Here is an 11058-nt window from a genome sequence, read left to right on the forward strand (position 1 = left end):
GACAGCGTTTTCTAATTTATTTTCACTTGGGAGAGCATATTAGAAAAGCTCAGTTTTTGCTGTTAAAGAACGCCATCTCGGTGTGGACAGAAGGCATGAAAATAAAATGAAAATGTATAAGCGTGCCTTAAAGGAATAGTTCACCCAAAAATGCAAATTTGCTGATAATTTACTCACCCTCAAGCCATCCAAGATGTATATGATCTTCTATCTTCATCAGAACAGGATTTAAGATTTTTAGGAAAGTATCCCAGGTTTTTAGCTTCATCCAATGCATGTGAACGGACACCAATGTTTGACGGTCCAAAAAGCACATTTAGGCAGCATCAACGTAATCCACACGACTCAAGCCGATTAAGTAATGATTACTGAAGTTAATCGATATGTTTGTGTGAAAATACAAAATCCTCATCTCTTGTATGCTGCGATCAACTAATGTTATTCAATCTACACCACACTAACATTCAGGTAGAACTATTCTTTAAACCACTAAAGATAGCTTCACTAATAATCCAGATCTATCTCATACACTCAGTAAACCCCAAAGCCTAGAAGAACTTGATAAAATAAAAAATATATAAACACAGTCATCTCTAGCACTCTTGATAGTGGTGCCCCCCCTTCGATTAAAGAAAAAAGCCCTGCACCATGGTACAGTGATCACACTCATGCTCTCAAGAGAGCAGCTCGGAAAATAGAGCGCAAGTGGAAGAATACAAAATTAGAGGTATTTCGCGGTGCATGGAAGGATAGTGTCTGTAGCTACATGTCAGCATATTTTAGAAAACTCATAGAAAATAACCTCAACAATCCTAGGTGTTTATTCAATACTGTGGCTAAATTGGTTTGGAATAAATCCTCAACAGAACCAAATATTCTGTCGCAGCACAAGAGTAATGACTATGAATTTCTTTACTGAGGAAATGGATGTAATCAGAAAAAAATTTGAATTATGCAATCATCTATAACAGTACCTCAGAAAACAGTGTCTCATATTTCTACTCATGTGCAACATCAATCCTTCGCTGTCATAGGTCATGAAGAGCTAACAAAACTTAGCAAAACATCAAAATCCACAACATGTTTGTTAGATCCAATACCAACCAAGCTCTTAAAAGAGGTATTCCCTATAATCTCAGAACCTCTTCTTAATATTATTAACTCCTCGTATCCATTGGACATGTCCCAGGAAACTTTAAAATGGCAGTTATTAAACCGCTTATTAAGAAGCCACAACTTGATCATGGAGAACTGGCTAATTGTAGACCGATTTCAAATCTCCAATTTATGTCGAAAATACTAGAAAAGATAATTTCCTCCCAAATATGTTCATTTCTACAGAGAGATAGCATATATGAAAAATTTCAGTCAGGATTTAGGCCTCATCACAGTACAGAGACAGTACTTATCAGAGTTACAAATAACTTATTCTTGTCATCTGATCGCTGCTGCATTTCGCTTCTAGTGCTTTTATAACTTAGTAATACATTTGACTCGATAGATCACAACATTCTCATGAATAGGCTAGAAAATTATGTTGGCATTTGTGAAGTTGCATTACCATGGTTTAGGTCCTATTTGGCAGACCACAACCACTTTGTCAATTTAAATGAAGAATTGTCAAACCAAACATAAGTAAAGTATGGAGTGCAACAGGGACCAGTTTTAGATCCTCTGCTTTTCTCCTTGTATATGCTTCCCCTGGGAGATATTATCAGGAATCGTGGAATAAGTTTCTTCTGTTATGCCGATGATGCCCAACTTTATATTTCTTCAAAACCTGATGAGATTTCAAAATTCTCCAAATTAGCAGAGTGTATCAATGAAATAAAAGATTGGATTGCCAGAAATGTGTGTAATTTTGACCATGACTTGCACTATACATAAGTAATATTGGCATTATATTCGTGATATTAGCCAGAGGGGAACTGGTCCCCACAGTGAGCCTGGTTTCTCCCAAGGTTATTTTTTTTCTCCATTAACCATAATCTTATGGAGTTTTGTGTTCCTTGCCACAGTCGCCTTCGGCTTGCTCACTGGGTTATAAATACAATTATTATTAATTACAAATTTTTAAACACAATTCACAATCGTATTTTATTAAAGTACACAATGATGACTCTAAGACATTATAGATATTACAGTATTATTTTCTGTTAATGCCTGATCTTCTGTAAAGCTGCTTTGAAACTATGTGTGTTGTGAAAGGCGCTATACAAGTAAAACTTTAATTGACTTGATGAAGAAATAAGGTCATATACATCTTGAGTAAATTATCAGAAAATTTTAATTTTCAGGAGAACTATTCCTTTCATCAGGGGAGGCAAACCCACAAATGGCTTACTTATAGTGGTCAGTGAACAATAAACTCGGATAGTAGAACATATTTTGACATCAAAAAAGTTCACCTTATGTTGGCTTGACGGTTTGATGAAAACTTAGTTTAGGGTTTTTTCAAAACCCCCCTAAACCAAGACCAAAATTCTAACACTGACTCCTAGAGCTTTCAAGCTACACCACCCAAACTAGGCACAGACCTTCAGAATGTTCTGGAGTAGTGTGTAGAGTGACCATATTTTGATTACCAAAAACCAGGACACTCGGCCCAGCAATGAGATACTCAAATGATACTCGAATTTTACTCAAACATGCCTTGTTAATTTCAATACATTTAAAGTAGGCTATGCCTATAAAAAACAGCCAGGACGGCCAGGACAGGACGTGAAAACAGGACATGTCCTGGTAAAACAGGATGTTTGGTCACCCTAGTAGTGTGCTATATCTTTTCTAACTGATAGGACTTTTTGCAAAGCAGACGATCAAAAATCTGAAGAATACCAAAGACTTGCTTTGGGAAATGTTCAAATAGGCCAACGGAATGTTCTTAATTTCAAACTCCAACTGTCAAAAATTTAAAAGTAAACAAACCCACACAAGGCTGCTTCAATGTCTTTCCAGCAAGTCAGTCCACTGTTGGCCATCTTTGGAAATCTCTTGAGGCTATTTCCAGTCATGCTAGTGCAGCTCTTATCTACTTGAATAGAAAAAAAACAAAATCTCCTAAACAGTTGGTCAAGGTTACGATCAAAGGACATATTTCAAATCAGCAGTCAAATCTGACAACACTAGTATCATACATTTTGCTTCATTACCATTAAAAAAAGCAATTTTCTTGGCATGTTTAGCTAATGTGCATGCATATTGACAGGCGATGTCTGTATCTAAAAGGTGATTGGCTCTGTTACCTTTAAGGTGGGACTTCCTTTCTACATCCGTTGACCGTTCCAATTTCTCCCATTCTTTTTAATAGAAGTGGCCCATCTCTGCTAAATAATCTCTGACTGCTTTCAATTTTCTCTCTCGGTTTCCCTATCGAGAGGTCTCTCCTATTGCGTAAGTAGCTTACGCTATGGGAAAACTCCGTTTCTCGAGAAATATTGAAGTCTTTATGTAAAACGCATTGCAGCTGCACAGCAGACAGCAATGAGCGAGGCAGCTCGGTCATTGGCTGTGCTGCAGCAGCTTGCTCGAACCAATGACGGGGCGACTCTGAACGCGCGACCAATGGGCGCGTGCTTCGTGCTCGCGCGCTCAGAGCCCGCCAAGATGGGCGTGGCTTAGGGCTATATATTAGGCGCCCCGTCATGAGAGTTCTTTAGATTTAATCTCCTTCAGCAAAGACCTTCTCTTCGCTGGATTCTCCGGATTGTTGTAGTCTTTCGCCCGCCGTCGAAAAGCCTACAGCAGGACTGCTAAGAGGACGCCGGCATCTTCAGCCGCCATCGAAGCCTTCTGCTATGCCATCCGGCGCGCAACGCTATATCCTTTACTGCAAGCGCTCGCCCCAGCGACGCTTTTTGATTAGTAAAAGAGCAATTTTTTCAAGGCGTTGTTGCAAATGCCTTCAGCCTGCGCCTTGTGCAGAGGCCCTCTTCCTGATGGGGATCGTCACATCATTTGCACTCGCTGCCTGGGACCGGACCACGCACCCCTGAAGCCTTCTTTTTCTTCCTCGCTCTCCTCAGTGGACGGCGCAAGAGAAAGAGGCTACGAGGGAACTCCGCCCCTCGAGGAGGCTGTGGCCAACCATCTGTGCCCACCCTCCACCGCCGGATGGAAAGCCAAAGCTTCTCATCCCTCGAAGCTCTGCAGATCCACCTCAGCTCTCGCCGGTCACGCATACGCCTGAACCTGAAGCTTTCAAGGACCTGCGCAGCGCCACTGACGTAGCCCTGCGAGCCACGAAGGCCACCGCCCAATCCATCGGCCGGGCCATGGCTAATTTGACTGTCCTTGAGCGCCATCTGTGGCTGACGCTAACGGAGATGAAGGACGTGGATAAGGTGCCATTGTTTAACGCGCCTATCGCTCCAAGCGGCCTGTTCGGATCAGCGGTAAAAGAATTCGCTGAACGCTTCACTGAGGCCCGGAAGGATTCGCAAGCTATGCGTCACTTCCTGCCCAAGCGCTCCAGCTCGTCTCACCAGAGACCGCCTCAGCAGCAGCAGCGAGCCAGGGCGGCCCCTCCGTCTCCCAAAAGCCGAAGAGCAGACCTGAAACGGACGCTCGACGCCGCTCGCGTTCCGCTGGCCGAAGAAAGCCGCCTGAGCAACGAGGTCCTCGGCCCAATATCGTGCTGAACCCGGAGCCTCGTAAGTCTTCCTAGCAATAGGAAGAAAAAGAGAGTATGTGTCTCGCAAAGGCGGACCACTCTCTCTAAAACATGTAAAACATTACCCAGTCCCCTTACAGGCGGTTGGAAATGTCTGTACAGCAGTCAATGGGCCAGTCACAGAACTCGCTCACCTGCAATCAAACGCCGTTTTAACGGCGACACACAGAAATCACGAAAAGAGTCATTTTCTGCCTGTGTCACCAAGGGTTCACATGTCCACACTAAAGTGCGCATTCCCACATACCAATACTGTCCAAACAGTGCCAAATACTTCCCCAGCTCAGGCTGGACGTCCAATAAATGTAGATCGTGTGCCTATTGTCATGTATGCACCACTACACACAAGCACTGTTCCCACAGTTATAAACACTTCCCCAGTAAAAGCGGGAAATACTATAAAGGTAGCGCGTGTGCCTGCTGTCCTGCATGCACCCATCCACACAAACACTGTATGCATAGCCAAAAAACCCCCGCCGCGAGCGGAAGACTTTATGAAAGTGGTGCGCGTGCCTACTACAGTATATGCACCCCCACCCATAAGTGCTGCCCATACAGTTTCAAACAGTTCTCTGTCTCATGCCGCAAACATCACAGATGCGATGCGCGAGCCAAGAGACACCCGCTAAAAGCGGGAAGCTTTATGAATGTGGCGCGAGTGCCTATTACGATGTATGCACCCCCACCCGAAAACTCTGTTCATACATTTTCAAGCATTTCTCCGACTCATGCTGCAAGCATTTCGGAGACAGCGCGCGTGCCTGTACTCTCACACACACCTCTGCACTCGGCACTCAATACGGCTGCTCAGCGCGCACCTGCGCCTCTGAGAGCTGTAAACTCAGTGTTAGCACAAGGCAATTTGCCGGTGGGGCCCATACGTCACAGCGACATGCCCCCAGCCAGCATTCAGCCCATATCTGTGCGAGCAAAAACCTGGGAAAAAATCCCCGACATGCCGAAATGGGTTTTGAACATAATAAAACACGGTTACTCAACTTCAATTCGCTCGCAGACCACCCCGCTTTTCAGCGGTGGTCGAGACGAAAGTGAGGAAAGATGTGTCACATGTTCTACGCACCGAGGTGCTCAAACTGATAAGAGAAGGGCGCTATACAGGTGAAACTCGAAAAATTAGAATACCGTGCAAAAGTTCATTAATTTCAGTAATTCAACTTAAAAGGTGAAACTAATATATTATATAGACTCATTACAAGCAAAGTAAGATATTTCAAGCCTTTATTTGATATGATTTTGATGATTATGGCTTACAGCTTATGAAAACCCCAAATTCAGAATCTCAGAAAATTAGAATATTGTGAAAAGGTTCAGTATTGTAGGCTCAAAGTGTCACACTAATCAGCTAAACACCTGCAAAGGATTCCTGAGCCTTTAAATGGTCTCTCAGTCTGGTTCAGTTGAATTCACAATCATGGGGAAGACTGCTGACCTGACAGTTGTGCAGAAAACCATCATTGACACCCTCCACAAGGAGGGAAAGCCTCAAAAGGTAATTGCAAAAGAAGTTGGATGTTCTCAAAGTGCTGTATCAAAGCACATTAATAGAAAGTTAAGTGGAAGGGAAAAGTGTGGAAGAAAAAGGTGCACAAGCAGCAGGGATGACCGTAGCCTGGAGAGGATTGTCAGGAAAAGGCCATTCAAATGTGTGGGGAGCTTCACAAGGAGTGGACTGAGGCTGGAGTTACTGCATCAAGAGCTACCACACACAGACGGGTCCTGGACATGGGCTTCAAATGTCAAACGTCTTACCTGGGCTAAAGAAAAAAAGAACTGGTCTGTTGCTCAGTGGTCCAAAGTCCTCTTTTCTGATGAGAGCAAATTTTGCATCTCATTTGGAAACCAAGGTCCCAGAGTCTGGAGGAAGAATGGAGAGGCACACAATCCAAGATGCTTGAAGTCCAGTGTGAAGTTTCCACAGTCTGTGTTGGTTTGGGGAGCCATGTCATCGGCTGGTGTTGGTCCACTGTGCTTTATTAAGTCCAGAGTCAACGCAGCCGTCTACGGGGACATTTTAGAGCACTTCATGCTTCCTTCAGCAGACAAGCTTTATGGAGATGCTGACTTCATTTTCCAGCAGGACTTGGCACCTGCCCACACTGCCAAAAGTACCAAAACCTGGTTCAATGACCATGGTATTACTGTGCTTGATTGGCCAGCAAACTCGCCTGACCTGAACCCCATAGAGAATCTATGGGGCATTGCCAAGAGAAAGATGAGAGACATGAGACCAAACAATGCAGAAGAGCTGAAGGCCGCTATTGAAGCATCTTGGTCTTCCATAAAACCTCAGCAGTGCCACAGGCTGATAGCATCCATGCCACGCCGCACTGAGGCAGTAATTAATGCAAAAGGGGCCCAAACCAAGTACTGAGTACATATGCATGATTATACTTTTCAGAGGGCTGACATTTCTGTATTTAAAATCCTTTTTTTTTATTGATTTCATGTAATATTCTAATTTTCTGAGATTCTGAATTTGGGGTTTTCATAAGCTGTAAGCCATAATCATAAAAATTATATCAAATAAAGGCTTGAAATATCTTACTTTGCTTGTAATGAGTTTATATAATATATTAGTTTCACCTTTTAAGTTGAATTACTGAAATTAATGAACTTTTGCACGATATTCTAATTTTTCGAGTTTCACCTGTAGAAACTGTTCCTCCCTCTATGAGCGAGGCGGGTTTTTACAGCCGCTATTTTCTCGTCCCGAAAAAGGACGGTGGCCTCCGCCCCATCCTAGATCTCAGACATCTGAACAAAGCTTTAATGATTCGCTCGTTCAGAATGTTAACAACCAAACATATCCTCACGCAAGTTCGCCCCGGGGATTGGTTTCTATCAGTGGATTTGAAAGACGCTTACTTTCACATTCCGATAGCGCCTCATCACAGGCCTTTTCTGAGATTCAGCTTCGAGGGACAGTCATACCACTACACAGTACTACCATTCGGCCTATCATTGGCCCCCGTACATTCACGAAATGTATGGACGCGGCACTTTCCCCTGAGACAGCGGGGAGTCGCGAATACTGAATTACCTCGACGATTGGCTAATCATAGCACAATCAGAGGGTCAGTTAACGACGCACAGATCTTGGATTATCAGCCATCTAGAATGCCTGGGTCTGAGAATCAATTTTGCAAAGAGCGTGCTATCCCCCAGCCAGAATATCTCTTTTCTGGGAATAGTGCTAGACTTACTGCAGATGACAGCGCGCCTCTCATCAGAGCGCGCGCTCTCTATTCGACGCCTTGCAACATCATTCAGAACGGGCGCACACGCCCCCGTCAAACGATTTCAAAGAATGCTCGGTCTCATGGCCTCGGCATCAGCGGTACTCCAGCTAGGATTGTTGCACATGCGTCCTCTCCAACACTGGCTCAAGAGCCGTGTCCTCACTCACGCGTGGCGCTCGGGCCACTTTTTGATCAGAGTGAATCACGGCTGTATAAAAGCCCTGACGCCCTGGAAAGCCGTCAACTGGTATCAAACCGGCGTGAGTCTGGGCGTAAATACGCGGAGAAAAATGATCACGACAGATGCCTCCAAAATAGGATGGGGGGCCCTTTACGAGGGCAGGCCTGTATCCGGCTTTTGGTCAAACCCAGAAAAGCGCCTACATATATACTGTCTGGAAATGAAAGCGGTCGCCTTGGCTCTCAGAGCCCTGCTTCCGTACCTGAAAAACGAACACGTCCTGGTCCGAACGGACAACATGATGGTAGTTTCGTATATAAATCGCCAGGGTGGACTCAGGTCGAGCTCCCTGCACTCTATGGCCAGGGAGCTCATCTTATGGTCACAACACCACCTGCGCTCGCTAAGGGCAGCGCATGTGCCAGGCGCCCTGAACCAGGGAGCAGACATGCTGTCTAGAGACAAGGTTCTCCCAGGAGAATGGTCTCTCCACCCCCTGACGGTTCAGTGGTTATGGCAAAACTTTGGCGAGGCAGAGGTCGACCTCTTCGCCTCCAGGGAAATGCGCAATGCCCCCTTTTCTTCTCAAAGAGCACGGACGCGCTCGCCCAAGTCTGGCCGAGCCGCCCCTTGTATGCTTTTCCCCCGATCACGATGCTACCTCAGGTCATCAGTCGGATCAGGGAAGTGGGATGTGCAGTGCTCCTGGTAGCCCCACTCTGGAACAACCAAACGTGGTTTCCAGAACTGATGCAGATGATGCAATCTGCCCCATGGCTGATTCCGTTGAGGCTAGACCTCCTCAGGCAGGCCAACGGGATGATTCTTCATCCCCGCCCCGATCTGTGGGCCCTCCATGCATGGCCCCTCAACGGGTTCCCGAGAACCTCCCCAGTGGAGTTTTGAGAACCATTACTGAGGCGCGAGCACCCTCTACGAGGCGCTTATATGCCCAAAAGTGGAAAGTGTTCAGTGACTGGTGTGATACCAAGAGCTTGAACCCCAAATCGTGCGAGATACCAAGTGTACTCGCCTTTTGCAAGAGCTGCTGGAGGCGGGCCGCACACCCTCCACGCTCAAAGTCTATGTGGCTGCCATAGCGGCATCACATAATCCTGATAAAGGACGTTCATTAGGAAAAACGACCTAATCATTACGTTTCCTAAGAGGCTAGGAGGATGAACCCTCCTCGCCCCCTCGGTGCCAATCTGGGACCTGGCCACGGTCCTGGACGCACTCAAGAGTGCCCCGTTCGAACCTCTCCGAACCGTGCACCTTAAACAGCTCTCGCTCAAAACTGCGCTCTTGCTGGCGCTCGCCTCAGTCAAGAGAGTGGGCGACCTGCATGCGCTGTCATCAAGCGCTGCTTGCCTGGAATTTGGACCTAACGACTGCAGAGTTGTCCTTAGGCCAAAGCACGGGTATATTCCTAAAGTGCTCTCCACACCCTTCAGAGCACAGGTGATATCTCTGGCAGCGCTATCGTCCCCAGCAGACGAAAGCGATGCCAATTTACTCTGCCCGGTCAGGGCGCTCAGAGTTTATTTGGAACGTTCTGCCCTGTTCAGACAGACGGAACAATTATTCGTATGCTTTGGCGGCCGTACTAAAGGTCTCGCAGTCTCAAAGCAAAGAATATCACGCTGGATAGTGGATGCTATAGCGCTAGCTTATGAAGCCAAGGGCCTTCAATGCCCCTTAGGCGTCAGAGCTCACTCTAAGAGGAGCATGGCCTCCTCGTGGGCTTGGTCGAGTGGGATACCCATTGAAGATATTTGTGCGGCGGCGGGCTGGGCCTCGCCTTCGACATTTATCAGGTTTTATAACCTACAGGTCCCCTCATTGCATTCCAGCATTCTATCAGCCTGACTGTAGAATGGACTGGAGTATGTATATGCTGAGCATTATCTCCTCCCTTATAAGGTCCGTCTCTGACCGACTTAGAGGATTTTTTATGCATATCAGTGCATAAAAAACTCAGTACATAAGATATGTGCTTGTGTTTGTACTATGAGCACCCCACCATGGACCACCTTGGAAGGCGCTCTATACTATCCCATTATGTAGCTCGCCGTTGGCCGGCTCGTGGAATAATCACTTTGCTTTAAGGCTCAGGCATCTGCCTCTGGCTTTATAGAGCGAAGTCAGCACGCACGCCGTTTTGCATGGTGTTCCCATAGCGTAAGCTACTTACGCAATAGGAGAGACCTCTCGATGGGGAAAGACTCGGTTACTAACGTAACCTCGGTTCCCTGAAAGGAGGTAACGAGTATTGCGTAAGCTGCCGTGCTAGTGCTTGGTCAGTTCGCTTCAGTCGATTGAACCTAAAGAACTCTCATGACGGGGCGCCTAATATATAGCCCTAAGCCACATTCATCTTGGCGGGCTCTGAGAGCGCGAGCGCGAAGCACGCGCCCATTGGTCGCGCGTTCAGAGTCGCCCAGTCATTGGTTCGAGCAAGTTGCTGCAGCACAGCCAATGACCGAGCTGCCTCGCTCATTGCTGTCTGCTGTGCAGCTGCAATGCGTTTTACATAAAGACTTCAATATTTCTCGAGAAACTGAGTTTTCCCATAGCGTAAGCTACTTACGCAATACTCGTTCCCTCCTCTCAGGGAACCGAGGTTACGTTAGTAACCGAGTCGTTATCTATCTAGCTAGCTGTTACTGTAATGTCTGTATAACCATATAACTTCAAACTTTTAAAACTAGTTTCAACATTCAGACAATAAAGCCAACATCAAAGTTTGTCTTGACAGACTTTACATAGTTATATTAAGATATTACATCATACATATGTAATATGTGTAATACATATGTAACATATGTGTAATGGACACACCATTAAATGTGTCATCTATCTTCTTTAAGATGTTTATTTAACACAATGACAAAGAACACTACATGGACACAACAGAAGATATATATCCTATGTGCTGGAGCGAT

The sequence above is a fragment of the Xyrauchen texanus genome, chromosome 33 (assembly GCF_025860055.1).
Source record: "Xyrauchen texanus isolate HMW12.3.18 chromosome 33, RBS_HiC_50CHRs, whole genome shotgun sequence".
NCBI lineage: Eukaryota > Metazoa > Chordata > Actinopteri > Cypriniformes > Catostomidae > Xyrauchen > Xyrauchen texanus.